General features: G+C 37.2%; 2 long non-coding RNA genes across 8 annotated transcripts in view; one reads left to right on the top strand and one right to left on the bottom strand.

The window, feature by feature from the left end:
• The window catches only part of LOC137096714 (uncharacterized), a 354,124-nt gene that overhangs the window by 40,308 nt on the left and 285,872 nt on the right, over positions 1-27,944 (bottom strand). For 5 of the 6 annotated variants that reach the window (XR_010909640.1, XR_010909642.1, XR_010909638.1 and 2 more), the window contains one exon: positions 2,312-6,081. This is a non-coding gene — a long non-coding RNA (uncharacterized lncRNA). The remainder of the gene's footprint in view (positions 1-2,311; positions 6,082-27,944) is intronic. The other variant, XR_010909643.1, reaches the window with a different exon arrangement.
• LOC137096715 (uncharacterized) overlaps positions 6,633-27,944 on the top strand; it is a 35,218-nt gene continuing 13,906 nt past the window's right edge. The window contains exon 1 of one of the 2 annotated variants that reach the window (XR_010909645.1): positions 6,633-7,032. This is a non-coding gene — a long non-coding RNA (uncharacterized lncRNA). Of the gene's footprint in view, positions 7,033-12,012; positions 12,464-27,944 lie in introns of those variants that run through there. The other variant, XR_010909644.1, reaches the window with a different exon arrangement.

Below are 27,944 nucleotides of genomic sequence, written 5' to 3'. Positions count from 1 at the left end.
GAAAAAAGGTTAGTGGAACTGGATTTATTTTTACAGAAGCTATATTTCTTTATGTCAGCAATTGTGCCTTTCTTTTCTTTACAATTTTGCCCTTAATAGTTGTCAAGGTCCTGAATCAATTTCAGTGTCACATAAATTTAGCCACAAACAACTTATGGAACTGGCCACAGAAACCCCCTTTAAACTCCAGGGAGCCGCTCTGAGAAAAAGAGGTGTATGGTGTGACAGAGTGGCTGCTTTAGCATAAAGCAGCCAACCCTCTTCTGTCACCAAGCCATGATATGACAAGGAGTTTAAGATCATATTCAGGGGACACCTATGACTGTGGCATTACAATTGTTTATACGAAGAATAAGAAGATAATGGCACTCCATGCAATCATGCCAGCCACATGACCTTGGAGGTGTCTATGGACAATGCCAGCTCTTCGGATTATAAATGGAGATGAGCACCCTTCCCCAGAGTTGGATGCGACTGGACTTAATGTCAGGGGAAAACCTTTACCTAAGAAGCAGTTACAGATCTGTTAAGTCTAGGTTATGAATCCATAACTACCATGCAGGATTTCTTGATCCTTGGATCTCATAAAACAATGGCATTTCTTCATAGAGTGATCATAGAGATGTAGCATTTCTTTAAGTCCTCCAGATGTTTCTGGATTACAGTTCCTGTCTAGTCAAGCCAGAACAACCTGCAGTGTCTATAATGGGCTCTACAGAAAATGCCTTAGCTGTACTCCAAAAAAAAAAAAAAAAAGGAAAATATGTCCATGTAGCAAGCCTTGCAAATGCTGATTTACTATCAATACATATTTGTTTTTTAATACTTATTTCATATATCTATATCCCTGGGGTCACTAGAACTTCTTTCTTGTTCTGTTTTATTTTAGTTCCTCATTTCCCAACTAACCCCCCCCCCCCCCAAATAACAAGACCACACAACAATTTTCTTTGGGTTAAAATATGGGCAACTTTTATTAAATGTTACCTATTTAATTTTTAACTAAACATAAACTTATGGAGGTCCTAACTTGGTGTGGCAAAGCCGAGGTAGCATTCCTGCCCGGCCTACCCCTCGGCTATTTAGGGCAAAACACCTGGGCCCCCTGGTGACCTAACCTGGGCAACCTCAAAGTGAAATGTGTGGAGAAGTCTTTCTCAAAGTTGTTGAGGTCAGGTCCTCCCCATTTCATTTGATTTCATCTCACCCTATCCAAATGACTCTTAGGTGAGTGTTTTAGTTAATGGCCTTCACCTCTGAAGGAGGTACCTTGGGTGTACACCAACTTTTACATTCTCCCAACTGTTTTCCGTTAAAGCCTATTTAAGGACCACACCATCCCAATTTGCCTGCAAAAAGTATAGGGTAAGCAAAAACCCCTCCTAGAACATAGGAGGGAAAACATTCCTACCTGGTCCCTGAACAGCAACCACTAATTATAATGTTAATGGGTAGGAGTGGTAGGTCAAAGAGCAGGAGCAGAATGAAGCTGGGGGCTGGCCCAGGCCATTAGACTGGCTCCTTCCCGTTCTAGATCATTCCGGCCGGAACTATCAGTCTCTGTTTTCAGGAGAGGAGGCAAATCTCTCTCCCCCCTCCAAGCTTTGCCAGTGTGGGAAAGTCCCATTTCAACCCAGGAAACATCAGTCATGGCACAGGTATTTCCTTAGTACTACATTACTTTGTAGGTATTGCATCATCATCATCATCATCATCATCAATAATAATAATAATACTAATAACTGCAAAGACTCTGGCACAAGCCAGTAAAGGTCATCCCAGTGGTGATCGGCACACTGGGTGCAGTGCCTAAAAACCTTGGCCTGCACTTAAACACAATCGGTGCTGACAAAATTACCATCTGTCAGCTGCAGAAGACTACCTCACTGGGATCTGCATGCATTATTCACCGATACATCACACAGTCCTAAACACTTGGGAAGTGTCCGACGTGTGATCCAAAACAACAGCTAGCAGAGTGATCTTGTCTGCTGTGAACTCATCTTGTTGTGTTTCAAATAACAATAACAACAACAACAACAATAACAACTTTATTTATAGACTGCCCTCTCCCCCCGGGTGACTCAGAGCAGTTTGCATACAAAAGAGGCAAACATTCAGTGCCATAGTCATATACACACAGATCAAAATAATACAAATAACATCAATAAACTTATAACTAAAGAGAAAGTAACATTAACGTTAGAATAATAATGAAAAATACATATATTGAAATAAAATATAATTACACGAATAAAGCATAATTACACTATAATTACTCACAGTGGTGAGTTACACTATAATTACTCACAGTGGTTCTCACAGTGGTTCTGTGGAAAAGTCAACTACATTGGAATCACGTTTTATTGATATAGATGTAGGAAGAGGGGATACTTTACAGGTCCAGCCACAACATCTTTTTTCTTCCTGAAGCAAAGAAAAGGTAGCATTCAGGTTTTCTCTGTCACATGATGCCAGCTAGCTGTGGAAGTGACCTTATAGGTCATGTAGCATTTCCCTCGCCCTATCCAATGGCAGGGTTAGTTCTGCCAGTTTAAATGAAAAACATGACATATAAAGACAAGAGCCATGCTAGCTCACACCAATGGTTTTTCACAAAGGTCAAAAAGGTTCCAAAATACCCCCACTCCAGATACCTGAAATCACAGATGAATACTATATTTGACTATGGAACTCATCTCAAAGGCCTCCAGAATCGCCACACATCATGGTGATTCCAGCAGTGTGCACCAGGAGGCTTCGTGCTTAAAGGGAAGGCAAAGTAGAGCATGCTGCTCTTTCTACCCTGTCTGATGAGGTCATATGTGTGGGCTGGAAGAAGATTATAGAATTGCATTGTATGACTTAGCCCAGCCCACAACCAGTTCCGAGGGGAGTGTTTTTTGGAGAATGGATACGTGAAAGTGTGAATATCAAGTCTCTATTTTGTTCTTTAGTGAGCATTCTGCTTCAGAAGCACAGATGTATAGATCTGCCTTTTTTACTGAAAAAAACACTGAGTAACTTCTATGAACAGGATAATTTCAAGTGTGGCTACTGAACACTGTTATTAATGGCATGGGATGATAATGTATCATTACATTGCTTTTGTAACATATAAATATCAATTTTCTACCTTTCTAATTGTCTATCTTTAATCACAGATCTATCTATAGTTCAGTAACGGAATGTATACTTTATAAGCAAAAGGTCCTGTCTAGCCTCCAACATTTTCAGCTCAAAGTATCAGGTACTGGGCAAAAGAGTCTCGTTTAAGAAAACAGCTGGATATGCATCAAATAAATAAGTAAATAAATACAGGGATACAATTCTGCCATTTTAACTTTTGACTAGATGGACAAAATTCTGACCTGACATAAAGCAGTCTTTTATAGTGCTTGCTAGCCAGCAATTGATGTGAGGTGTGTATTTTTAGGACACATCTGAGCATATTTGGCATATTAATTTGAATAAAAGTGAAAAGTAATTTCAAACATTATTTGATGTATGTTCCTATATGCCTCCAAAAATACAAAAGAATTGTATAAAATATTTTTGGATTATTTCAAAATATTTATATAGATTTTTATGGATATATATGGAGTTTCACCAAATGATCAGAGATTGTGCAGAAAGAAAGTTGCATGGGCAAATGTATGTAGGACTAATCTAACTGCAAGTGGGTCAATGGGGTTTGCAAACATGTTGATTACCATTCAGCAATTGATTCAATTGATCTTTTCTAGTCTAATCAAGCAGATCAATTTGGACTTTAGATTGCTGTCTTTCCATTTATCTTAATGTATCTGGAAAGTGATCATTCATTCAAGTAGTCACCTACTTTATTTCAGGTTTTAATCAGTAAAAATGATAGCCATTTTCCATAATATAATTGTTTAGTTTACAATACTATAGATCTAGAGACAGTTTTCTTTCTCTCCTATAATCAGTCTAATTATAGTTCAATCAAGAATTTAAATATGTGGTAAGTAAAAATAAGAGCATTATTGATTTATAAGATGCTACACCTTTATATCCTTTTTATTTGTAACAGTTTAGGGCATTTTTTTTAAAAAAACTCAGCAAACCACTGAATCATTATGTTGTATTTGAACAATGTCTTGTTATGATACTGTTTATGCTGACATTACAACAATCTCACCTACACAAGTAGGGAAAAAGTCAAAATATAATCGAAAATGGAAAATTGTTTGAATACTTCAGATGTGCAAAGCCTTTGTTTCAGTCTGCAGAGTTTGAATATTTTTGTAGGACTAGCAGTTGAAAAAGATATGTGGACTGTATAGATTACAAATATAAATGGTAAAATAATACATTCAGAATAGTTTGGTTATGTTTCAGAATTACTATACATTTTATACAAATCGTAAATGTATGTATCCTTATAACTTCCTATCATCAGGTTGCTGAACACAGATCACCTTAGCAGTAACATGATTTTAAACCCAGTTATTTTGATATATGACAACTCAGGTATGGTAAATGATGTATGAAGAAACAGAGTACAGCCATATTGAGTGAAATATTTGATTAAAATAATGGCAAGAAAGCACAGTACATTTGATATTAGTTTTATGCTATAGTTCAGTGTGGAACTGCTGTAATATACTTGGGAAGCTTGTTACAAGACCTAAACATAAAAACATAGGAGAAAAATTACACAAAAGATAAACTTGAACTAAAACTCTAAAAGAGAAATTAAAAAAGAAAAAAAAACATTTGCTAGGCCTCAGGATGGAAATTATATACAAACCAACAATAAGTTTGGTAATAAATATCTGTATGCCTTTATTCTTCAAAACTAGGATCAATGTCTTTCATTAACAGAAAACATTAAGGAAGCAAACCTATACATACCTACAAGGGAGTAAATCCCACTGAACTCGATGTGACTTACTTTTGAATAGACACATATAGGATTGCACTGTAGGAATACAATACAGACATATGAATAAAGAAATCTGTACATGCTACCATCAGTATTATGTACAATGCCTTTCCCAAAAGGTCAAAACATCTGATTGTCATTTCATGTGCCACTCCCATAGGCAAATATTTTGGTGCTATTCATACTGCAGATAACTGCAGATAAAGTCCAAAGTTGCTGGTTCCCCTCCGCCTAGGTCCCAAGAGCCTGACTTGTGATTGTTACTAAAAACCTCACAAGTTAGGGTCTCAGGGACTAGGAAAAGTCTGATATGATCCGGTCGAATTCTTCTTCAATTAATCAGATTGGGTTTGGTTGTTTTTTGATAAAATATCTCGGTAGGTTTGGAAGTTTTAACATGAATAGGCAGCAGTAACACTGTCAAAGTAGTCTGTTTATTGCATGAGCAACATTACTAAGATTTGTTGAAAAGATTTGTCTATCAGGTTTTCAAAGTTGTGCAAAATAAAGAAAGGAAGGGAGGAAAAAGCTAAATACAGGTTAAAATCTATTTCAAGCAGAATTTTATACAATTTTCTTCCAGTGTCCTAAAGGCAGATCAAACAGTTTAACATTCTATCTCCAGTATCATTTTTAATAGTGGGCCCTGATACATTCTGCACCTTGAACTCATTCCTTTGGGCACAATTTAAGGGGTATTTTCTTCCCCTCTCAGTCCCATATAAAATATGTTATCTGTAGATTTTAAAAAAGCTTCTTCCTTCCAAATGCAGATCTGCTTTCCACCTCCTAATCTGCACAGGGATTTTTAGTAACTTGTCATTCTCTGTGCCAGGATATTTGAGCCACATTTCAACGTTCATAAAAACATTCTTTGTAAAGTAAGGAGAAGGGGGAAAAAAGATCCTGGTCTCCCTGCTTTCTCCAGCACTTTTTTTTTGTGGAAAATCCAGTTTTTTAAATAACACCATGATAGTGTTGAAAAAATTCACATTCTCTCTCCTTCGGCATTTAGTTTCATTTGTGGAATGGAAAAGAAAATGTCTACTTTAGGAACAGATCCATAATGTTCGGCAGAAGAACCAAAGAACTAGCAACCATAAATGTCCTGGCCACTGAAGTAGTCTGCTGGACATATCTCATTTCATGCCTTTCTTCATGATGAACTCTGTCTTTAAAGGGGAAAAAGTGGAGAGAGAAAAATAACAGTCATCAAAATAATTAGTTGTAGAACAAGTTGACAAGTGATACAGAAGAAAATAAAATATTTGCTAATGGATCCCCTCCCAGTTGGTTCTTGGAACTCCCAGTCCCCACCCCCTCCATTTCAATACTGGACCCAGTCCGATATATTGTACTGCTTTAAATATTTAGATTCGGGTAAAGCTTTCATGTTGCGTACAAATCTTTCCTTTGTCACTTGCTCTGCACTACAGTTCAAACTCTTTTGCCTCAGACAGGAAATAGTTAAAGAAAAAGCACTAGCACAATTTCATATATATATATGTAAGCACCCTTGGATGGTTTTTCCAAAACCATTCTCTTCCAAAATCATGAGGAAGGCAAGAAAAATAATCTAAGTCCCCCTCTCTATAAATAGGACATTAACATAATTACACACACATACAGCCCACATCCCATAGACCCATCCTCCTCAGGGAATACATCTGATGCTCAGTAGATGGAAATCAGTCAGTTTTTTTTTGTTTTGGGAGGTAAGCTGCTCTCGAACGTACCTTTGCTCCTCACTGGGTTTTTTACCTCCCACGACTGTGGGCGGGTGTGCATGGACAAGACACGCTCAGACAGGCATGCACACATGCAGGAAGACAGACAGAGAGAGATGCGCGTGCATGCATACACACATTACACACACACGTGCATGGGCACACACAAAGGCAAGGCAAAAAAAGGGATGCTGACTCAGAGCGGTTGCCTGTGGAGGGGGCTGAAATGTTCACTGCACTCATCATTAACATTAACACGCTGGCATGCTCTCTTTTCTTTCTCTCTTTCTTTACAGCTTCTCTCTCTTGATCCTTCTCATCCCCCCATCCCCCTGTCAGACCTACTGGACTGCAGCATCAGGTCAGATGTTGGAAGAGAAAGAAGAAGGGAGGAGGGTAAGGAAGAAAAAAAGACTCATAAGGGATGCCTTCCATTCTCCCTCTTTCTTCTGATTTGGCCACCCTTTGCTACTTGCTCCTGTGGCTTTTTCTCAGTTGTTTGACATCTTTCCGGAAGAAAATGACTCGCTGCTGCCAGGAGCCCATTGCCGGCTGGTCCTCCCCTTCCCACCCTCCCCTCCCCCCTTTTCTCCCCCAAATCAATAAGGCCCATCTCCAAAGGCAGTGGGGGAAACCAAGCACTCCCATAGATGCTCAACCTCAGTCTTCTGCCTCCCGAAGAACAGAGAAGCCCAGCTCTTTCACTCTGTCTTTCTCCTTCTCAGTGTCTTTCCTTCTCTGTCTGTCTCTCTCTCTCTCTCTCTCTTTCACACGAACGCACACACACACACACACACACACACACACACACACGTGATGTAAGGAGAAATAATGCCAGCAATTCTTTAGCAGACTTTGAATTTATTCTACGCCTTCTTCATCTCCCCCTTTCCCCACCTTTTCCCCTTTCCTGAATTCAGGAGTGGAAAGGATTCCTGGATGGCATGCACACAACCAGTAACATTTCTCAGTTTTTGCAAGATTTTTTGAGGCTGAGATTTTAAAGGCATGGCATGAAAACTCAAATTAGTTATTTTAATAGTAATGAGAATCATTGTCTTGCATTATTTCTCTCTATCTCCTCCCCATATTTTCCTCTTTCTCTGCTAGGCAGCAACTTAAAAGGAAGAATAGTAATGTGCTGAAATATTGCCTGGTTCTGAGAGATCGTAAAGAAGGAATGGATTACTGGATTTTAAATATGTGACAACAGTACTATTTATGTGTCTGTGAGTGAAAGAGGATATTGTGGGTGGGTGTGGAAGGGGTGTGAGAGAACAAAAGGAGTCCAGATCTATGGTATGAAAGCAATACATCTGTGCATAGGCTGCTTCATTCTGTTTGTCCTATTGAAATTATTACTGTAACCATATGTTTGTTTGTCTATCCATCCACCCATATTTGGCACAGATATACTGGGTAATATGTAAAACTCAGCAAGTACTTTGCTGGCTGAAGCAAAGGAATTCTGAGCACTATACTAGTTCCATAAAGCATGACTGTTTAATGCATTTTAACTTGTACTTTTGTCAATAAAAGATAAATCTTGAAGTATATACTGGATAACATAGGTACAGATATGTATGAGACACAATAGAATAGCAAAGGAATGTCATGTCACAATGATTTGGAGTATAGGGATTTTCAGTTACTAAACTGAATACTACTCTGTTGTCATAAAATTCTCGCCTTTTTGACACACAGAGAGATGTTTTCATTCAATGCAACAATTGAATGAAAACTCAGGTAGGCACCTGGCAGCCTAAAAAGGACAGCGAATATGAAAGCCATTCATTTGTACAAAATGGAAGTTCCACAAACAACTGTAAAGAACAAAATATATGTCTTTTTCTAAAAGAAAACAGTAAGTAAACATTCCTCATCCATCAGTACTATCATAACTTCTAAACCTGCCTCAAAGTAAACAGAAAGAGTTCAGTTTATTATCTCAAAATGCCAGAAAAGCAGACACAACCAACCCCAAAAATTATAAGCGAAAAGCTCTAACTACAAACACAACAAAAACAGGCTTAAAACCAGAACTAGAAAATAAGATGGCATCCAGTGCTTCATATTGTTTTACTTTTAAAGAAACTCCAAAACACACAAGCCACTTGGTTTGAACATATTGGTATCAACAGCCTGTGACAAATTCCGATTCCTTTCAGCTACACTCATATTAAACCAGTCACCCATCACCTGTTACTTGGCAAACTGTGATCTGAATCACACTTAAACAAATTTATGAACAAGTAAACCCTACTGGGAAAAATGGGATTTACCATACTTCCGATTAATAGCACATAGATAAAGTCTGTAATCTTCTTTTACTCAGATTGATTCAGGTGTTGTTATTTAATATTTTGGTATCTTATATGTGCTATTCATGCTGTTTTCCTCCAAAACTGCCACAATGTCCTGCATACATTTAGTAACACCCTTCTATGGGTGTAAAATTTCATATTTATTGTTTTAAAATTGTATGTTTTTAAAATGTTTTTTTGCAGTCATGAAAATTAATGGTGTTTTGTTGTTTAGTTGTTTTTAATCACCAAGTTTTATCTTGCTATATAGGCTTGTTCTAAGTCACTTTGTATCCCATGAGAGGAAAACGAAGGACATAGGTAGACAAATTATATCTATATCTCTCTTTATATTTCTTTGAAATGAGAGAAAGGTCTATAAATGAACTTTATGTCCTGTGGATCATTTGTTGGACCAAATCTCTCCAATAAAAACTTATTAGAGTTTTGTACATCATAAATAAAAATGCAAATACTAGTAAAAATCGCTTTCTTTTTCTGAAGCTGTTATTATTATGTTCTCTCCACCTTTTTGTTTCAGTTTCCTCTGTAGTTAAATAGTAACCTGGTGAATCTTAAATAGTAACCTGGTGATAACAACAACAACAATCACAGAGCTTGAAGTACCCAAGGAACAATGTGAGATGTGGCTTTATCCTCAGGAGTTGACAGGGGAAATAACCAGGTTCAAGTGCTAAGGCTGCATTTGGGAGAACCATCAGGGCCAGTGGGAAAGGCAGACTAGATTAAATCAATAGCCGAGATGTGGTAATCAATCAGCTCAGTTACAACTGTCATAGACCCAGGTTTAAGGTCCTTCCTGATGCCGCTTTTCTAATCATTAACCCTTGGACATATCTAAAGGCTCAGTCATCTTACTTCATAAAGTGACCTAGAAGCATGGGGATTGGTTGAGTTTGTGTATAAGTACACTATCTTTAAAAGGCAGCAAATATATAGGACTGTGTTGGATATTTTCTTTCCCATGTATTATTATGTTCCCTCTCTCTCTGTGTGTTTATATATATATATATGATTATTATGATGCTTGTGGAATACTGCTTAATGTCAAGCATGACAATTTCTCAGAAACTTGAAATATGAAGGGAGTTGGAGCATTAGACACGAGCCAGTCACTACTCTCTATTAATAACCTCATTACATAGACTTTCAGCTCCATTCTCAGATACTGCCAAGATGCAGCCAGGATGGAGTCTACTGGAGTCCATCACATGACATAGGGATACTTCCAGCAGGGCTCCATGCAGTATGCATGGTAAGCACCTGTCCTGAGAACACAAACAACTACCTGTGTTCTCATAGGACAAGCCAGGGACAACATGGGAACAAGTCAGGGCCACATAGATAACAGCGTAGGATGGCAAGAGGGCTTAAGGACCTCCATCTATGTATTCTACTCAGAAGACTTTGGTCGTGCAACCTATTAAAAACCCCTCTTTTCTATCCATGAAAAACCCTTGACCTTGGGGATGATACTTTCAGTTCCTAAGTCATATTCTCTCTCTCTCTCTCTCTCTCTCTCTCTCTATATATATATATATATATATATATATATATATATATATATATATATATATTAGGCCTGGGTAACAACGGAAAAATTTGTTTCTAAAATCGATTCGTTTTTTGGGGGTTTTTGCGTTTCGATATTTAAAAGAATTCCGAATTTTTCTTTTAAAAAGTTCGATATTTACGAAATTTCATAAATGCAAAAAAATTACGAAACATTAACAAAACAAATACGAAACAATAACGAATCGATTCGTTAATGGCGGACGCGACTGCGCAATACGCTAAAAAACCTCCAAATGGGACAGGGGGAACTTCTAAAGCTTCCCTCTCCCTCTGTTGTTGATTGTTGGTGTGATATTATAATTTTTTTTCACTAATTAAACAAAAAACAACTATAAAACTTGCCCCAGACATGCGGAAATAATAACAAAACGACCTCAAACCGATAACGAAACGAATACATAACGAATCTGAAGCATTTACGAAATGAATTTAAAAATTCGTTTTGTTTTTAAGTTGCTCCAGAATGGTTCGTTATCGCTTCGTTATAAAAAAAAAAAGAATTTTTAACGAATTACGAATTAACGAAACGAAACCGCCCATCCCTAATATGTATATCCTTTTGATATAATAAAAACCTACAATTCCCTTTTGTATAGCAAGCATTGCATATTTTGCTAATTTCTGCGGGGTGGAGGGGGGAGAGAAATGTTTCATATATCACAGAAGATCTAACAATTTCGCTCCCTATTTTCTATTCAAGCTTAATGTTATGGGATATAATTTGAGGCATTATTAGCTGTTGGAAAGCTATGTGCACCTTTCTGCCTTTGTTATAGAAGTACTGCTTTCTAAGTACTGTTAAAAGGAAAACAATTCTCAAACAGTATTATTGTAAATATATACAACTACACTATGTCAAACTAATAGGTTTCCATTATCTCTGTCTTTATATGAAATTCTAAGCCTGTCCATATCTGCTTATTATCTATCACAAGTTTCTTAACTAAATTTCCCTTAAGAAAGATGAAAGGATGCAATGGGAAATACGTGTCCATGAGATACTGGAAATAGTTTTTGCACCTTTTTGAGCTGTGCCTTCTATCACTGCTTGAAATATGGTTATTAAGGATAAAATTGTGTTAGTTTTAATAGGGTTTTTTCTAAATACATTTACACCATATTTTATGTCCAATGACAAAAAAAAAAAATAAGACTATATACATAAATATATTTGGAATAGTTGTGTTTGGGGTTTTGAACATTTTAGCAACTTTTAGGGTGCAGGACACCTTGAGTCCCCTTATGGGGAGAAGGGCGGGGTAGAAATGTATGAAATAAATAAATAAATAAATAAATAAATAAATAAATAAATTTTTGAATTAATAGAGTTTGATACCACTTTAACTACCATGGTTCAATGCTATGGAATCATGGGAGTTGTGGTTTGATGAGACACCAGCACTCCTTGATGGAGAAGGCTAAAGACCATTCGCACGATTTCATAGCATTGGTCCATGATAGTTAAAATTGTGTCAATCTGCATTAATTCTGTATAAATGTGCTCTTAGAAAACATGTCTTTACCTTGAAACAGATTAATTTTTCAGGTGGAAATTCATGTTAGTGGCAATATGGCAACCAATCTGGAGGTTTCAAATGAGATTCATTTCCTAGGGTCTCAAAGTAAAGTGCTCTTGAGAGTGGCATGAAACATAGAACAAAATTTGCTCTTGTCCTTTGTGCTTCTTTTTAAAGGGCAAGAGAGAGAAATGCTTTTCAGCAAGCAAAGCATGAATTTCAGATAAATGTGGAAGAACATAAGAAGAGAACTACTCAGTTGTTGTTGACTGTAATACAGGCAAAGCTTAACATTGTTCTCATCACCACAAGAGGGCAGCACTTGCTTCCAGAGTAGAAATACACCATACACCATTTCTACACGAAGAAGCAAAATGAAAAGGGGCCATTGCTGCCGCTACCAAAACAGAGGTGATATTCTAGCTATGTTTTCTTATTGAGTCCAGGAAAAAAAGGAATGGTGAAGACTTAAGAGGAAGAAAGTTGTCATACAATGATGGGATAGGCTTTAAATTTAATAGCTATATGTAATGTGATGTTATCTTTCTTGTTTTCATTCTTTATTTCTTCCTTTGATTTTTCAAAAATAAAAAAATAAAAACCATAGCAATGAAAGGAAAATCTGCTTTATTTTGTAGATAGAGATTAAATTGTACTTTTGTGTAAATTACAACAAATGTGAAATCTTGGAGTTTTGATAAATGTGTCTGCTTTGAAAGACATAGTACAGTAAGAATGATTCAGGCACAGTAGTAATAAACTGGTAGTATAAACTGCTGTCAGCTCTTCGTATTTCCTATCTGTTTTTGAGGTTATATATGAAACAGTATGAGTTGAATGTTATCTATAAACTCCAGTACACACACAGGTGTCAACAGAATTTAGAAGGATGTACAGCATAATTTTATAAATGTACTACTTGCAATGAGGTTTACTCCCAGGTAAGTTAACATAAAACAAATCAATGAGTATGCATGCAAATGTTGTTTTTGTTAATATGTTGCCCAGAATCTGTAATTTTTAAGAGAATAAGGGAGGAAATGATTGAAACAATCACAGCTTGACCAGACAGAAAAGGAAAACATTGTTTAATTCATCCATTCAACCAATGCTTGGCTGTTTTTTTTTAAAAGGTAGGCTTTTTTTCTCTTATTTTGATAATTACCATCACAACTAAAGAATTTTCAAATGTACACTACTACACAACACAGTCACTTGAGTAATGTATGATTGTATTGATTCAAGACAACAGAGAACAATTATTCCAGCTGGTATTTGAGATGACGATAGATAGATAGATAGATAGATAGATAGATAGATAGATGCAGAAAAGAATTTGCACAGGAGGATGGTGTCTGTCTTGCTCCTTTTCTTTGTTTTTCTTTAAGTAAAACAGCTGAAATAATTATATTGAAAATTTACTTCAAACATGATTTTCATACATAATTGAATGCAGTATATTCAAATCAAAAGGTGTATTGTTTGCAAAGACATCTTGCTTCCTCTCCCATGAGCATAGAATACTCATATGTGTTTTCTTTCCTTTTTTAAAAAAATATTGCATGCATTTTTAATTTACCAATGCAAAAAATAATGATTTTTTGTTAGATTGAGATGGAGAATGTTACTAATAAAAACATTTCAATATGCTACCTAAAGTGGAGGGGTATAATTTAATATACTGCTTTATAAAATTAAGTTGTTGCAGTTGAATAACATTAACTGCACTATACATTTATACAATGTGCCTTCCTTTGTCTCCTTTCAACTCTAACTTTAACCTGTTAGTAGATCTCTTACAGTATCTCCTACAAGATTCAGTAATCCTAACAAAAATTTCATGCAGAAAAATAGTCCATCTTTTCATGCCTGAAAATATTTCCCTACACGTTCATACAGTCATATACACACTTCCATTTACATTCACTACTCATAGGACTAGTGCTTATAGGAACCATTTGGTTTGGTTACAGTTAGGCAGCTCATTAACTGCTTCCACCAGCAGCATTAAGAGTTTATGTTTCTGTATTTTTCATTTAAAATCTGCATTATTCATTTGCAAAAGCAGAAATGCTCAACATTATCTGTAGGGTATAATCATAGATATTGTATAAAGAATCCTTTGTAAATGCGCAACAACATAGAAACATTTGTAATAATAATGGATGGCTTTGTTTTGGAGGTCGGTTCATTGCTTATGATGAAAGCAGTGCCTTAAACAAAGCTTCAGTTACTGAGCATAAGCATAAAATTAATATTTCAAACCTTTATAACCAGTAAAGGTTAAAGCTCATCCTGCATTCTCATGGTTTACTCTCCTTTCCCTTTCAATCAATTTCATTGATTTTAAGGTCAGAGGCTGTACCTTCATTGATCAAAGTAACAGCCTGACACAGCGAAAGAGTCTGCCAATTCCAGACAGATCAATCACACCTTTGTCTGCTTTCGATACATTATGGTTATTTATTCTGCATCTCCCTGGTTTTTTGTCACAAGGTTTTGAATGTAACAATGCTACTGAGGAAAATAAAAAGGGAAATGTTTCATTAACAGTATTTTAAGGGCTTCTCTGATTTTCTGGGGGTGGTTTGCAATGGAACTTGTCCAATTCTCTGGATTTCATTTTTGACTTGGAAGAGAACTCTTGACATTGGTATTTCAGTCTCTCTCTTGCCAGCATTTTGAAGAAGTTAATCAAGGATAAAGGGCAGCCTTTGGAAAAGAGCTGCATAACATGGATTTGGAAAAGTAATTAGGTTTTATAGAGGAACAGTTACAACATACAATTAAAGTCATTGTTTTTGATATTATTTGGGCACTTATTTTTGAAATATGCCTTACTGGTCAAAATGTAAATAGAATCAACCTCCATCCAATGACAGCTTTATCACAATCAAATGAAACTGCCTAAATGTATTTACATAATATAGCAGCAAACAGATTATTAGTGAATAAATATCTACTGTAGTCCACATCTATTTCAATGAAAACAATGCTGCAAATTATGCAAAATTCTTTCAATACACTAACATTTTTTTCACATTCACAGTTAAATGCATATTCATAAATCTATGAAGAAGTTTAATTTGCAAGGTAGTGCATGCACAGTTTAAGCATTTTGCAGCTGGTAATGGCATCCTATGGTCTTGTAACATCTTACTTTGAGAATATCCTATTTATCATAACAAAATTAATGGAATAATGTTTCTTTCAAATTAATATGATGAGTAGAGACACGGCCTTATAAATGAAATCCTGGCTCAGTTGATGTCATCGAATTGAGCTCAGGTACAACAAGGAATCATAGTCAGAACACAAGCTTTTTTCTAAACTAATGGTTCCAGCATATCACTATATATATGCCTAACTCTTAAATGATAAAACAACCCTATTCACTATCTAAACCATATTTTTCAACATTTTCAACTATACGGAGATATTTCCAGGCATAGACTGGGTATATTGAAAGTTATATCTGTACATTGACCTGCACTTTGTGTTCATCAGTCTTACAGCTGGCAGAACACTTCTTTGTAAAATGAAAACACATGGGACACAATTCTGTAATACAGAGTCATTAAAACGCTAACAGGCATTAAAAAGGCTCTACATGCAATTCTAGGTATGCCAAAATATGCATTTTTATCATCACCAAAATATAAACCAAAGGAAACAACTGCACAGTCCAATAAGCCAGAAATTCTATTTAGAGCCTTTGAAAGACTGAAAGTCTTTAACACATTTGCAAGACGACAAGAACATCTCATCAAACATATAGTTCTTTGTGAAGAAATAAGACTGAATGCACAATATTTTGAAAAAGTTTTGAATAAGACTATTTGTCCAACTTACATTGCAAGGCCTGTGCATGAAACACACCATAAACACTTTCATTCTCTATACAAGGGCTAAACAAAGAGTGTTCTTTTAGACATTTAATCTGGTAATTTATTTTTTCAACCATCACATAAATCGAAACACAGCTGTAACCAATGACTTGCAGATTCACTTCCCTGCCAGCTGGATTTTGTTCTGCTGAAGCAGCAAGATTTTTTACATTGTTCACTTTTGTGCATCTGGAGAAATTGCTAAGGATCAAAGGTGACTAGAAAAGCTCTTTAAACAAACTCAACCCGCAGTGAAGATCAGCCTCGGTACCTGCAGAATCTACACACAATAGCACAGCACAGTCCTTGTTTAGTCAATTTTAGTGTCTCTTGAAATATTTTGAAACTTAATTTTGAAGAATGAAAACAAAGTCATGCTTTTAATTTCACAATCATATTTCCCTAGAGTTTTAACCTACTTTCACATACTGTATATACTTGTGTGTAAATCAAAAAGTGCATGCCAAAAAAAAAAAAATTGAAAGAAAACCAAACCAAAATATCTGGGTTGACTTATACACAGGTCAATACAATACTCCTACCTGCCACAGCACCTCATGAAGGCCCTCAAAATAATTACACAGCTACCTTGTTGCAACAGCTCCATTGGTTGCTGGTTTATTTTTGGGTACAATTCAAAGTGCTGGTTGTGACCTATAAGCCTTATATGGCTTGGATCCAGGTTATTTGAAGGACTGTGTCTTCCTATACAAGTCTGATAGGGCTCTATGATCACTTGGAGGGGCCTTTCTCTCTGACTCAATATCTTCTCAAGCTTGTTTTTAGAGGAACAAGGGAGTCGAGGGTCTTCTTGTTGTCTGCTTTCAGACTTTGGAACTCCCACCTTAGAGAGAACAAGATGGACCCTGAATGCCTTTCATTTATAGGTAAAAACATTTCTATGCCATCAGGTGTTTACAAACTCAATCAGCAGTGGAAAAACATGGTTCTTCTACCTCAAACATACATTTTTCTTGCTGTTAGTTTGAAAATGCTGTTTAAATAATATTTATTTTCTGTGGAAGGGCATCATACATAGGTTTTCATCAGATTCCTGTTATCTATGATCCAAAAAATACGAATCCAAAAAGGGTTACAAATCACAGTTATATACATTCAGTTAATTCAGTGGATTCTAAACTTTTTTAAAATGTAGATAGATTTATGACCGTATTACATGGCAGAGCTCCTCAGCCTCCATGCCATTTCACCAGCAAGCAAGGTGAAATGCAGGCATGAGGGCTTCCCCCATGATGACCAAACTAGGCAGAGGTGTGCTAGATCCATTGCAAGCAGCACAACACAGGAAGGTTCCCATGTTTGGAGGGAAGCATCCAAGGATACTTCCGCTCTGGTTGGGGGGCAAGGTCTCTGCTGGAAGTCACACAACATCATGCACGGGCAGGCATGGGACTTTATCCTCAAAGCAGGCTATAAGCATCCCAGAATGCTTGATCTGGTCAATGTGGTGACGTCCCTAATCATCAATGCTTTTTATTAGGAAAACTTTGCACAATTATGAATCTCTGGAGGAGAAATCTATGTTCTTTCTATTCTAGTCCATAAAAGAGGAGAAAGAACAAAAAACTAGTTCAGACAATGAGTTCTTTTATGCTTACCAATTACACAAAGGGCAGGGGAATTATTCCCTAATCCCATGTCCTTTTGGACTGGACTAAATAAGTAGGTCATTGTTTCTATGTTTATTGGTTGCTGCTTATTCGGATCTGCCTTACACTCCTACAAAGAATTTTGGGTTTCTGTGATGGTCTTAAGTGGAAACTGATTGTAACACATCTTTTGAGAAAAGAGAGAACTGACTGCAAGGGTTCAGTTAGGTAAGGGTCAACTGTCACCAAATATGTTTCTTAAAGCAAATCACTAAGCAAACACTCATTGGAAATAAACCAGGAATATAACTGCATGAGAGTTGTAGAGAGCTATTGATCAGATATTAAGCAGAATATTCTCAGGAAAGAGGCATCTACTTACAGACATTTTGCAAATGCATGTTATTTGTTGTCTTAAGCAAACCTTTTCTTAGAAATGCACTTTGAGGATGTGCAACCAGGTTAATGCCTTAGCCATTCTTTTCTTTGTCTGTCATTTGTTAAAGTCTTAACATTGCACAGCTGGTATCAGTCACACATTAAATAATGTAAAGGTGATAGGTAGAAGTCAGGGTTTCCCACTCCAAATTTCTATAAAATATTCCAGACTATCAGGGTTCACTGTTGTGTTTGCTACCACTGGTGACTGTTCCTATCTCTAGAACAAGTTGTTGGCTCCCCTCATTTTTTTTAAAGAAATCCTACTTCTGAATGTTTTTATTGAAGCTTTTCCAAAGTCTAAAGCCTGGTGTAGCTCATCTTAAGTTGAAACAACTTTAACCAAGCACCTGGGATTTTAGCTAGAAAATCTCAACAGCTTATTTTCTTTCCAAAGTTCCAGTTCTTGCTCGGAGTACTAGCTTGTGCAAACATTTCAGGAGTTGTATAAAAATTTGTTAAATCTCTACTTCTGAAGTGATATCAGACATGTGGACATGGCTTAAACCTAAAACTTAAGAATCAAAATTTACGTAATTCCTTTTCTCTTTAATTTTGTAATGCTCAGAAGCCTCCCAAATTTATTTTCATATTCATGGCAAGCAGCCAAAAAGGCTCCCATTTCTTTTTAAATTAATAGCCCCTCACCATTAGAAGAGGAAAAGCAGGGAGAAAGCAGATTTCGCTGGGAAAGAAAGCACAGGACTCTGGGAAATATAGTTTGGGAAAGCAAGGAGCCCTATGGCAGAGAATGCAAAAGGCACTGCCCTAAACTACATTTCTCAGAATTCTACTCACATCAGAAAACTCCAATCAGGATAGGGGAAAAATTTGTTCCTCCATACCTGCAGTCAGCCAGAGCTCTAATGAATGGTTAAATCTGCACAGTGGAGATCTGACTGATGCTTCTAGTAAGTTATTTATTTATTTAAATCAGTGCTGGGCTGGGAAAAAAATCCTAAATAGATGGCTCTTGTAGGTCCTTTACAACTCAATAGGAGACGTATCTTAATTAGAGGCTGGATGGTCATCTGTCAGGAGCATTTTGATGGTGTTCTTCTGCCTGGAAGAAGGGAGTTGGACTAGATGGCTCTTGGGGGTTCCCTCCAACTCTAGGATTCTATGAAAATGTAGAATTGGTTAATATTTGTTTCTATTGGTTAATATGAGAGCTATTCAATAAGATAGCTGTTGTGACTTTTCTTTTAAAAACATTTTTGTCAAAATCTAAATTCCCTCAAATCAGTAGATGTGAATATTTTTGAAAGGGGGGGGGTTATCCCCTGTTATCTTGTGTCATTATATAGAAAATTTAAGGTGGTAGCTCTTGTAGTTTTATTTTAAAAGATGTTGTTTATAAAAACTGAAGATTCCCCAAAAATCTATGGATAAGTCACACGTTCTGAATCCTGATGAGCTAAAGGGGGTAAATTTGTTCTAACATTATAACAAGTTTCACCTCAATATCTATAAAAATGAGGGAGAAAGGAGCCCCTGAACTTTCCCCAATTATAATAATTATGCACAATTACTATAATGAAAAGGTAACAAAATGTTGTTACTATCATTATAGTAATTGAATTTTCACTACATGTTAAAAATACTTTAGAAATGAAAGGCCAGTGCCTCCTAATTTTGTAATGACTTTTGAAACATTTTTTTTCATTGATCACACATTCCTACTGAGTACTTTTAGCTCTGTAGCCTGACCTCATACTTTAACCTTAAGCCAGAATGCCAATTTTGTAAGAAGGACCTCTTTGCATTTTCTGAAATGTTTAAAAGGACCCTGGAAGAACACAAACTTTGCATTCCTTATTAATTTTTTTTGTAAAATATGTGTTTTATGCAATGTGAGCCTCCACAGATATATGTGCCCATTGTGATTGAACCAAATCCTTCTCTAAGGTGCAGGGCTTTGGTGTTGACAGTGTTGTTGGTTCTGCTATATAAAACAGACTTTTGACGATAAGTCAAGCTGCTATAATGTTGATGGGAGATGAGGTGACTGAGGACTTTTGAGACACACTGTTAGAGACACAAGTTCATTATTCTTGAAACTATTTTACTGTGAAGACTTTTGCATGAGACAGGAGATAGTGCCAGATGGGAACTGAAGATCAAAAGACAGTCACCTTCTATGACAGTCCAGACAATAAACATTTTTATGTAATACAGATAGAGTCTCCCTTATCTGGAAATCCAAACTCCATAATACACCAAAACCCAATTATTTTGCCGCTAGCGCCCACTTCCAGCTTTCACCCAGCACCTGCTGAGTCATAGAATCACAGAATCATAGAATAAAATAATCAGTTCTAACGTTGGAAGAAACCTCATGGGCCATCCAGTCCAACCCCCTGCCAAGAAGCAGGAAAATTGCATTCAAAGCACCCCCAACAGATGGCCATCCAGCCTCTGTTTAAAAGCCTCCAGAGAAGGAGCTTCCACCACACTCTTCCTAATGTTCCTAAGTTCTTCCTAATGTTCAGGTGAAATCTCCTTTCCTGTAGTCTGAAGCCATTGACCCTCGTCCTAATCTCCAGGGCAGCAGAAAACAAGCCTGCTTCTCCTCCTTATGACTTCCCCTCACATATTTATACATGGCTATCATGTCTCCTCTCAGCTTTCTCTTCTGCAGGTTAAACATACCCAGCTCTTTAAACTGCTTCTCATAGGGCCTGTTCCCCAGATCCCTGATCATTTTAGTCACCCTTCTCTGGACACATTCCAGCTTATCAATATCTCCCTTCAATTGTGGTGCCCAGAATTGGATACAGTATTCCAGGTGTGGTCTACTAAAAGCAGAATAGAGGGGTTGCATTACTTCCCTGGATCTAGACACTATACTCCTATATATGAAGGCCAACATCCCACTGGCTTTTAAAGCTGCTGCATGACATTGTTGGTCGTGTTTAACTTGTTGTCCATAAGGACTCCAAGAAATGTTTCACACATACTGCTATTGAGCCAGGCATCCCTCATTTTGTATCTTTGCATTTCATTTTTTTTCTGCCTGAGTGGAGTATCTTGCATTTCTCACTGTTGAACTTCATTTTGTTTGTTTTGGAATTTACAAGCTGTGTTTGAATTTTTGCACAGAATTTATGTAACACTGTGCAGAGAGGAGCTTGGCAAGCCTGAACACTAGGGCTGTGTGTTGCACCCCAGGCCTGGAAACACCTATGACCACTACACCACACAAGAGTCCAGGAATAGAAGAAATTTTTTGATTGTAAAAACATATAAAAAGCATATAAGAACCAGGAATAATGAAGGAAGACATATAATCCAAAAAGGTTTAGCAATAGGTGATAACCAAACAATAGTCCAAATGTCTCATAAAGTTCCAGGGATGACAAAGGCCAGGAATTCATGGAAATCACAGATACAGCATAGTCCACAATCCAGAAGGTACTAGTAAAACTTGAAAAGGAGTACATTAAGAGGAACATAGAAAACTTCCAGGATATTTTAAATCCAAAATCAAAGCTTGACTTGCACAAGAGTACTCGGGCTTAACTTCTCACTCTAACGCAGCATTTCCTGAACTGACCTTAAGGCAAACAACTTGTTTCTTAATAAACACCCATGCAATCATTCCATCTCCCGTGAATTTCCTTCACAACTTTCTGAACAACACAGTCTATTTTTGGCTCTGAGTTGTAAAAGAAGACATTTGTGGATCTCTGTACCTGCAGGTGGGTTCCATGAGAGCCCTCCTTATCACTCAGTTCTTTACTTTATCTGCTGTTGCTACTTCTGATTCCCCTGAATGCCCTGAAGCCCTTCACTTTCTGAGCTGGTTTTCTCACAGAGAGAACCATCATTTCCCAGACTGGAATTTTCCAGACTTGAAAGCCCATCACTTTGTGCCACAAGAAAACTCACAATCCTCTCTAAAGCATCAGTTAAACTATCAGACTCTGGTGGCTAATCTACAGCACTGTGCATATTTTCATTTTTAATTAGTAAGTCGTGTCTAATTTGTAAGTTTTGTATATGCAAATAGATATTAAGAAACATGGGGGGGGGGGGTTAACCATGCAAAAACTTAACAATTAGAACTCACCCAATACAAATTTTGTTTGAATTCTATAAAGCTCTGAAACCTATCAAAGTCAGTTTCATTTTCAGCATGAGGCAAAGCCAAAAAGGCTGCCATTCTTCTTTAAATTAATGGTCTCTCACCACGAGGAGAGGAAAGCAGAAGGGTGGGACAAACTGAGAGAAAGACACTGAAAGAGCATAGAATTCTGGGAATGTAATTTGGGAAGGCGAGGAGCCCTATGGCAGAGAATTCAAAAAGCCCTGCCCTAAATTACATTTCCCAGAATTCTACTCAGCATTAGAAAACTACAATTAGGATAGGGGAGAGGTTTTTCCCTCCTAAGAGGGGCGTTCATTAAAGATTTCCTCCAACCACTTCTATTTATCAAAGAATGCTGAAACTGAACATGTGTAACAATAGAAGTCTCTATAGGTTACATGCCAATTTACAACTGATAATGATCTTGATTTTACATGTGCTGAAGTGGTGTGAGGTTTGATCACGGATCCAGTGGAATACAGATTAGTCATCAAATTCCTTTACACGAAAGGCCGCACACCAAAGGAGATGCTTGATGAAATGAAAGAGGTTTATGGTGATGATTCCCTAACATATGAACTAGTCAAGAACTGGCATCAACACTTCAAATGAATTTGGACTTCAGTGCAAACAGGTCCAATTTCATGGTGACTTCACTCTGCTATTGATGAACACACCATCAGAGCTGTATAACCATTCACCACCTAGCCCAAAATGTCAAGATTAGTGTGGGGTCTGTCAAAAAAAATCATCCAAGACCATCTTCACATGCATAGGGGATCTGCTCACTGGGTCCCCCAGCTGCTCACACCTTTCCAGAAGCAAGAATGAGTTGAATGCTCTCAGGCTGTATTGATGATGTGCCAAGGAAACCAGGAGGACTTTTTCGGCAGACTGATCACACAGGATGAAAGCTGGGACCATCACTATGATCCTGAGACTCAAGTTCAATTAATACAATGGAAGCATCATGACCCACAGCCTCCAAAGAAGGCACGTACCCAGCTCTTGGCAGGCAAAATAATGCTCACAGTATTTTGGGACCAGCACAGCGTGGTGTTCCTAGCAAAGGGTATCATGATCACTGGGGCATACTATGCTTTACTGCTGAAGAAATTGTGGGAGGCCATCAAAACCATGGGCCGTGGCATGCTCACCAAAGTTGTCTGCCTTCTGCAAGACAATGCAGCAGCTCACAACTCACATGTTGTCCAAATGGAAGCATGCTCCTGTAGCTTTGAAATTCTACCTCATCCCCCTTATTCACCCAACCTTGCACCATCGGACTTCCATCTGTTTCCAACAATGAACTAATTTTTGAAGGCCAAACATTTTTCAGATGATGAGACTCTGATTTCCAAAGTTACAACATGGCTTTTGGAGCAACCTGTCGACTTCTACAAGCAAGGTGTTTACAGTTGCTTAAAAAGATGGAAGAAGTGTGTGTCCCTATATAGAGAAGGACTAATAACTGTGCCAAGTTTCATTGCTCTCAGTTCACAGGAAGTGGTTCAGGGGAAATCTTTAATGAGCGCCCCTTGTAGCAGCAGCTAAAGTGCCAATAAATTGTTGAATCTGAAAAGATGAGGACTTCAATACAAGTAAGTAAATTAGTGTTGGGCTAGGAAGAAATCCCTAAATTGAAGGTATGTTGGCCAATATGGCATTCAATGAGATAGTGATTGTGGCTTTTTTAAAAAAGGTTTTTGTAAAAAAATTCCCAAAAATCTGTATATGTATGAATATTTCTGAAACTTGGGAATGATCCCAAGTAATGTCGTGTCATTGTATGGAAAATTCAAGGAGATAGCTCTTGTAGTTTCTTTTTTAAAAAAATATGATGTTTGTAATTTTTTTGAAAATTCCTCAAACATCCATGGATGAGTGTAACACTCTGAAACTTGATGGGCAAGCAGTGGTAAATGTGTTCTATATCTATAGCATGTTTCATGCTAATAACTCTAACAATGAGGCAGAAAGGCATCCCTGAAGTTTCCCCATTGGCACAATTAATTATTTAACAAAACGTAACAAAAAGTAGTTAACTAATTATTAGGCTTGGTTGACAAAAAAAAGGTTCAAAACTTGTTTCGGATGTAGAGGGCACAGTGGTTCAATTCGGAATTGAATTCCGTATCTCCTCCCCCCCCCCCCAAATTTTTTTGAATTTTCCGAAATTTCCAAATCACTTTGTTAATGGTAGACACGATTGCGCAATGTATGGGATTTCTAGTGTCTTCTTAGGAAACTCACAACAAAGAAAATAAGAAACAGCCCTGCCCTTTTTGCCTTGGAAGATGATTTCACTACTGTGGGAAGGATAGTTTGTGTTCAAAGAGTGGCTTGAATTGATGGGAGATCTACCCAAAGCCCAACAGCAACAACACACAAGCTGCAAGACAGGCTGTGCCCAGCCAGCCAGGCAGTCTGGTAGCCAAGCACAGCTGGCAACAGCCCTTCTCCCAGCCCTTCTTTTCTGCTTGCTTGCTTGCCCACTGTGCTCTTCATCCAACCCCACCTCTCTTAGTCTATGTCTTTCCCCTTCTCCCTTCTCCCTTCTCCCTTCCCTTCCTGGCTCCAAATGAGCCTCTGGGCCATGTGCTCCTACAGCAATGGTTGCAAGTGCCAAAACCCCTCCCCTCCCCAAAACTTCTCCCCTGATTGGCTGGGAGGGAAGGCAAGGAGCCTCCCAGGCCCCAGCAGGCTAGAGGGCTGAAAATGTCTGACTCACTTCCTGAGTCATAACAAAAATAGCAGAAAAAGCTTCGGAAGGGCAAAGACACTTCTGGGTTTTTAAAATGCTTCGAAATCGCTTCAAAAAAGTAACTTTAACGAAATTATTACGAGTAACAAGTAATCCGATGTGACTCTATCCATGCCTACTAATTATAGTTACAATACCGACCACGTCCAATTTAGGAAACATTTTAGAAATGATTTCCCTCCACCTTCTAATTTTGTAATGAGTATTGAAACTTTTTTTCATTGATCGCACAGGCCTACAAACACAAACAGACAATTCCAGCTTGTAAAATTCTGTAGGGCAGAGCCATGAGAGAAAGAATACCAGAGACCTGTCTGCCAATGAGTTAGATGGACCAGTTAGGAACAGAGAAATGGTTAGGGCTAGAACAGATAGAAATCTTGTGTGATAGAAGGAAATTTGATTTGATGGGATCTGAGAATGTGAAGTTTGGAAGTCAGGGAAGAATAACTTGTCTTAAACTAAAATATTACATTCTATTGTGTATGAAAATGGATAGATATATAATAGGTGGTCTTATACAATGATCCTTTACTGGTTTGCTTTTGACTTCTGAGTATGGATATATTTTATTTCTTATTTAGCAAGAGAACCAGGTCATGTCTATCAAATTGAATCCCTCAATTGAATCCATCTCTTCTGGTTCAATATAGTAGTCATTTCAAAATACAGGAAAGTATCTTAATGTTACAAGGGGAAGGGTAGTGACAGGAGCACAAGATTTGCAACCATGGAGTTAACTTAGAGAGGAGATCCATCACAAACATTTTCAAGTAGTTTCTCAAGTTATTTTCACATTTGCTATAATAGGCAAACAACACAAAAACCAAATGACCAAAATTTTAGCCAAACAACATTTCTCCTATTTCTCCTATAACCTACATTTTAAACATTGAAAAATCATTGAAAAAATCAGAGCATTGAAAAATCAGAGGGTTTTTTTTTAGAGGTAAGGACACAAATCTTTAATTTTAATTAATTAAGAAGAACCGTTTCATACTGCCTATTGAATATAAACTTATAGTTGTACAGTATCATTTCTGGAGTTTAGTTTGTAATGTCAGCAATTATATCCACTATCAACCATCTTTTGTGGAATATCTATTATAACTTCTTTCTTTGGGGCAATGAATATCTCTTTATTTCTTTTACAAAGAGATTACAGATTAATGTATGTTCACTGAATATAACTCTTGGGAACCAGATAATAATTTTTGAGATAGTAGGTGTTATCTAACAAATAATCGAGATGACAGCCCAAAGAATATTGTATTTTTAAAAATTGAGAAAGGATTATAGTAGTACCCAAATTATGGAATGTTCAGTATGAATGTTTTACCCTTTTCTGCATAGCCTTGAATATATCCTATTACTTAAGGCAATCTATGACATATATTTCAATATTTTTTTAGCGGTCCAATTTTTTCAGTGATTCCCACTCCTTCTTCGTTTACTTTTCCTAATACTGACAAACTGATTCTAAATTCACAAATTGTACATCAGCTTTTTCCTATACATCCAGGTCCATTTCTCCATAAAGGATTCAATGGATGTTTACTCATATTAGTTCTAAGGTGAAAGAAATGCTGTCACTATTATCTCACAGCCAAATATTTCCAGAAGATTAAAAAACTTTTATAAGGAAGTCTTTGGGTTTTGTGTGTGTATTTATGTACACTTACTGCCAATATTTTTTGCAAACTGATGCAGTATTTACACACTTGCTTTCCCTTGATTAAGACCCCTATTTCCAACATAGAATGATCAGGTATGAAGTAGTGAATGAGATGACATGAAGACTCTATATAATCAATTATAAAAATTTCAATTTTCATATTTTTGTATTTTATATTTTATCTTTTAACTCTGTTTGTCTGGGCTTGGTCCTCATGTAAACTGCCTCAAGTCCCTTTGGGGAGATCAGGGCGGGATACAAAAATAAAGTTGTTATTGTTATTATTATTATTACTATTGTTGTTGCTGCTGCTGATGTTGTATTTTAATTCAATACTCTCCCTCAAAGTGGTTTCTTAGAAATATTATGGTTGAATATAATTCAAATAAATTCCTTGGAGTTAAAAGAGGGACAGAATACTCAGACTAGATGTCAAAGTGCTGGAAGGATCCTTATGTGACCTTTTGTAATAGAGAAGTGTTTTTCTCTCATTCAAACATAACAGAATTGCTCAGGTGCAGCTGATAAATCTACTAGTACAGGTGTAACAAATGCAATATGTATTTTGCCACCAATCCTCTATCAGCTTCTTTGAACAGAATAGGAGCTCTGCCAGTGCTGGACCTTAGTCTGACATCAGAAAAGCTCCTGTTCAGTTTGAAGTAGCTACAGGACAAGCAGCAATAAATCCCAGAGTGGACTTGATTTCCCCACAGTGGCAGACCTACCACCTATCCTGCCTGTACTGAATCCAACTAAGGACATCATCACAGCGAGAAAAATTCCCATCCTAGAACACTTCACCCATGCTGTTGGCATGGAGCCCACTGGATCTCATCACAAGACATACCTCTACTTCTGATGGGACTCCATGCTGGATACATCAGCAGAAGTGTAGTAAGAGGAGGAAATATGAACACGGGAGCTACCCTTGTTTGGATAGGAAATCATGGGGACAGTATGGTATGCTTTCTATTGTGTGATGGGCAAGCGAGCAATGAGGGGCACTGGCTGATGGATTCACCCCACTGCCCCATGATTTTTCCTGCTGCTTGATGATTTGCCCTGCTATCCCCTGCATCGAGGACTTCAATGGGATGAGGTCCCAAAAGGCTATATAGTTCAGCTGAATAAATTTTGACCATTGTTGTCTCTCCTATAATAGAAATATGAAGTCATTGTTTCAATCTTTGTAGCTGATTTTCCCATTCCCATTCTATAATTGAAATGAACACTATTGCTTCTTTCTAGTGGTATTAGCTTTAACCATCAACTGTCTTCAGATGCTTCTAATTAGAACAATTGTTCCTTCTTACCCAGACTAAGGTGACTACCTCTTTGACATACTTCTTTCCTGCCATAGTCCCTCTCTCAATCTGATTCAGGGTGACTCTCAAAAGTCTCTAATCACTCCTGTGTCTATTATCC

The sequence above is a fragment of the Anolis sagrei genome, chromosome 3 (assembly GCF_037176765.1).
Source record: "Anolis sagrei isolate rAnoSag1 chromosome 3, rAnoSag1.mat, whole genome shotgun sequence".
Lineage (NCBI taxonomy): Eukaryota > Metazoa > Chordata > Lepidosauria > Squamata > Dactyloidae > Anolis > Anolis sagrei.
Note: the sequence above shows the minus strand (reverse complement) of the source record. Positions and strands in the feature narration are given on the sequence as shown.